We start from the raw sequence: 4,961 nt of genomic DNA, 5'->3' as shown, positions 1-4,961 counted from the left end.
AAGAATGGTTTGCCATTGCCTATTCTTGTCGCCCTCTGCAGTTGGCCAGCTTGACCTGTTACCGTTCGACACCACGAGGAGGTTGCAGTAGGGCTTGATGATGATCTATCTTTGCAGACTTGGCATCATCCATTGTCGAACATATATATATATATATATATATATATATATATATATATATATATATATATATATATATATATATGTGTGTGTGTGTGTGTGTGTGTGTGTGTGTGTGTGTGTGTGTGTGTTTATGTGTGTTTTTGTTTGTGTGTAGATAAAGAGGTATAACGTTACCTATTCTAATTTGTATGTTTTCTGTCATTCAGAAATTCTCAATAAAATATGAAAACTGATTTTTAAAATGTCAGATACACTATCTATCCTATACTATCTATATTTACAACTTTCATAAACAAAGCAGCGTGTTTACATTTGTTAAAAAATATCAAATCGTTGTACAGCAGCAAGTCATGTGATTGATGACACGGTCGGAAAAAAATAAACTATAGATGATGTGCACTTGGCTAAGAAACTCACAATACTGCCATCCGGAAATAGACTAGATAAATAAATGATATAAAATTCTCTTTGTTCATCCCATTGGGGAAATTTGTCTCTAGGGTCTATTCCAAGGGAAGACTGGAATAACCCAGGCGTCAGCCACAGTGCAGCGCCGCAAATTGAATTAGGGCGAGGTGACTTGCTCAAGGCCACACAGCGCAACGGCGGATGATCAAACTCGGTACCTTTCGGGTACGAAGCAGAGAAAGTACCGCTGAGCCACGCTGCTCCTAAATATAAGGCACCAACACAGAAAACTATGCATAACCTTAACGTTTATAGTCTGGTTAATACAGTTGAATGCGAATTACGAGAACAAATATATGAGTGACGTCAACTGCGTTCTATCTATAGATCGCTCCAGTTAGATTTGAAAATGAAAGAAAAAATCAACGAGTACATAACATACTAGAGACGGACATTGTTTTGGTAAATTAAATACGCTTTACCAAACAGCATTAGTTTCTCGTCAATATTAATGTTATGGGTTCAGCTAGAACACTCACAACATCCACCATTCGAATAAAACGCAACAAAACAGCTGAGTGAAGCCTCTATAGATAGATCTATAGTCTGATTGTTAGAATTCAGTGATGACCTCCCATGCCCATAGTGGGTATGGAGACATTTACTGTGTCGTCTATCCCCCTATATCTCTGATTGGGGTTCCTGGCCTTCCATAGTGGGCAGGGAGACATTTACTGTGTCGTCTATCCCCCTATATCTCTGATTGGGGTTCCTGACCTTCCATAGTGGGCAGGGAGACATTTACTGTGTCTTCTTTCCCCCTATATCTCTGATTGGGGTTCCTGACCTTCCAGAGTGGGCAGGGAGACATTTACTGTGTCTTCTATCCCCTTATATCTCTGATTGGGGTTCCTGACCTCCCATAGGGGGCAGGGAGACATTTACTGTGTCTTCTATCCCCCTATATCTCTGATTGGGGTTCCTGACCTCCCATAGTGGGCAGTGAGGCATTTACTGTGTCTTCTATCCCCCTATATCTCTGATTGGGGTTCCTGACCTCCCATAGTGGGCAGGGAGACATTTACTGAGTCTTCTATCCCCCTATATCTCTGGGTGGGCTTCCTGACCTCCCATAGTGGGCAGGGAGGCATTCACTGTGTCTTCTATCCCCCTATATCTCTGGGTGGGGTTCCTGACCTCCCATAGTGGGCAGGGAGGCATTTACTGTGTCTTCTATCCCCCTATTTCTCTGGGTGGGGTTCCTGACCTCCCATAGTGGGCAGGGAGACATTTACTGTGTCTTCTATCCCCCTATATATCTGGGTGGGGTTCCTGACCTCCCATAGTGGGCAGGGAGACATCTACTGTGTCTTCTATCCCCCTATATCTCTGGGTGGGGTTCCTGACCTCCTATAGTGGGCAGGGAGGCATTTACTGCGTCTTCTATCCCCCTATATTTGTTTTCCAACTTGCTTTCTGTCTTTGTCTTGGAATGAGATTACTTGGTTTTGTCCTGGCCCTGGTCGTATACCCTGGTTGAGAGGAAAACAGTCAAATTTATAGTTAGTTTTGGAAAATGATATTTGTTTTTCCTTGTAAATTATCTCTCTGTTAGGCACTGTATTATGTACACATAATATGATATATGGTTTGTAAACATTTGAGTGTCTTCCTCATAGTAGGGACCTGTGCTTGTGTCTGGGTGAGACTTTTAGGTGATCTCAAACTAAGTAGAACTTTGATCGTTTGCTCTTGGAATCTAAATCTGTTCCCTATTTGAAACAATTCCCCTTTGTCTTCCCTTTTGTTATGTGCTTTCATTGTAATTCTAGAACTTTTTACTTTTCAATTTTCTTCCATTTTACTGGCGATGATATGACCTTAATGTGCTGCAAGCGCCGTAAAACCCTTAACACAAACATTAGAATTTAGAGAGAACGTGTCATAAAAATGGCCGGCTAAAAACAATAACGAGGAGATGAGTGACGTCAATTTGACTCTATCTATAGAGCGATATACACTAGACGTGCCCAAAGCGCTTTACAAAGAGCCGCTACAAGCCAAAATAATAGAATTTTTCCTGAGACGTTTGAGATGGAAACTTCTCGACTTCGAAAAAAGGAAAAAGGTGGACGATTCTCCAAGAACAGAACATTTCTGATTTAACTCATCAGCTATCCTCCCCCCCCCCCCCCCCCCCCTCCCCCCCCCCCCCTTTTTTTTTCCCCATCCCCTTTCCCCATAAAGATTTAACTGCTTTCGTAAACGATTTATTCATCTCATCCCATTACTCTCTCTCTCTCTCTCTCTCTCTCTCTCTCTCTCTCTCTCTCCCTCTCTCTCTTTTTCTCTCTCTCTCTCTCTCTCTCTCTCTCTCTCTCTTTGCCTTTCCTTCCCATGCACGCACGCACACCAAAAACAAACAAACACACACACACACACACACACATCTTTATCTATACTGTTTTTACTGTAATTACAATGTAATACACATAACATATTTCGTGTTTGCCTGAAGAAGGCCAAAGGTCGAAACGTCATTGGTTTGTGTTGTTTCCTTATATTATAGGAGTCCCATTCACTCACTTTGTCTTTCCCTCCATTTTATTGACTCATCTGGGCACCTCATAATTTTCCATTTGTGACCCATCGTCTCAAAACGGTATAATGTCGGAACGAACAACCAGATGCTTAAAAGACGAATTTGATTTTAAAACTGGTCAAAATTGTTGGCATCAGCACCCAAAAATATCGGTGCCATTCTCCTCAGTAAATCATGTTTTATAGACTCAACGTAAGTCTGATATTTCTGGCTCTAAATTCAATTTTCAACATCTTAACCATCCCGACTTCATACCGTTTTGAGGCGAAGGGTCACAATTATATGATATTATCCCATCATTAAATAGGATTCAATAGTATGATGTCACGTCGCCCAGCAACGAGCAGCGTGGTTCTAAACAAATTAAATCGGTCCATTTTATTTTTCATGCTGGCTAGAACTTTTTCACATTATGTCAATGTAATAACGTAGTAGTAAAAGCGAACGGCAATTTCCAGTCATAACTTTCTTATGGGCGAGTTTGGTCACAATTTGACTCCCACTGCTGCTGCTCCAAAGTTACGGTGTTACGTAGACATTCAGAAAAAATAAATCAAATTGGGTTGAGCTCAGGCTCAATGTTACTATCTCTAGACTAGTCAGGGCTAGGGAGTTTAGTCCATTTTTAACATCTAAAAATGTATTCAACTCGAGCACTTGAACCCGAAAGAACTGACATCAATGATTACAAAACAGTTTGAATGTTGTTTCTATCTTGATTAGAAATGTAGTTACAGCAGTTCAAAGTCTGTAATTTCAGACTGATTTTTACCCAAATTACCATTGGAAAGTTGTGACCGAAATCGCATGCGGTTTCCGTTATAATAAAAACGCTCTGATTATTCCCAGACATGTCTGAGAATAAGTAAATTTCTTATTGTCAGTAGACAGGTCTGGGAATAGGAACATTTCTTATTGTCAGACATGTCTGGGAATAAGAAATGTTCTTATTCCCAGACACGTTTTTGAAACTCCACTCTTTTAAACATTTATCCACATTCCAGACTATGGAGTGCTTCGAAATGCACATAGAAATAAGTAAAGATGAAATAATATCAATAAAAACAAAAAATAACCATCAATAAATCAGTCGATGGATATTAGGCGACTATATATACAATATATGCGTCGACTTTCATGTGGGTGTCGTGGCCGGATGGTTAAGTCGTCTGCCTTGAAGGCTTGTCAGAATCGACGCTGTGGGTTCAAATCCTGGTTCCACCACTTTCTTTTTTTTACCCCGTCTTCTTTATACAGAGCGTTGCAAATGATACATGTCCCATTCACCCCTCCCTCTCTCTCTCTCTCTCTCTCTCTCTCTCTCTCTCTCTCTCTCTCTCTCTCCCTCTCTCCCTTTCTCCCTCTCTCTCTCTCTCCCCCTCTCTCTCTCTCTCTCTCTCTCTATCTCTACCTCTCTCTCTCTCTCTCTCTCTCTCTCTCTCTCTCTCTCTCTCTCTCTCGGTTCCTTTCTAGCAAATTGTCATATTTGTCCCCACTCTGATCTCAAAAAGTATGTTCTAAAAAAAAATAAAAAAAATTTAAAAGCAAACAAACAGAAATATTCAGAGAGGGAACAAATGGTCAGATATAGAAATAAAAAACCCAATAAATAATTAAAAAAACAAAAAAACAAACAGTTTTAAGACATTCATGCTCAGAAATGGAATAAGACCAAACAAAAAAGGAGAAAAGAATAAACTCGCTCAAAAAAAATAAGAAAAAAAGAGAGAGAGCGAGGTTATATTTTGCTGGTTTATTTATTTATTTATTTATTTTATTTTGGTCAAATTAAAAAAAAAATTCTCTTAATCAGTGAGGATAATCTTCC

The sequence above is a fragment of the Berghia stephanieae genome, chromosome 9 (assembly GCF_034508935.2).
Source record: "Berghia stephanieae isolate SIO BIC M18660-M18661 chromosome 9, UCSD_Bste_1.3, whole genome shotgun sequence".
Lineage (NCBI taxonomy): Eukaryota > Metazoa > Mollusca > Gastropoda > Nudibranchia > Aeolidiidae > Berghia > Berghia stephanieae.
This window is presented reverse-complemented; position numbering follows the sequence as displayed.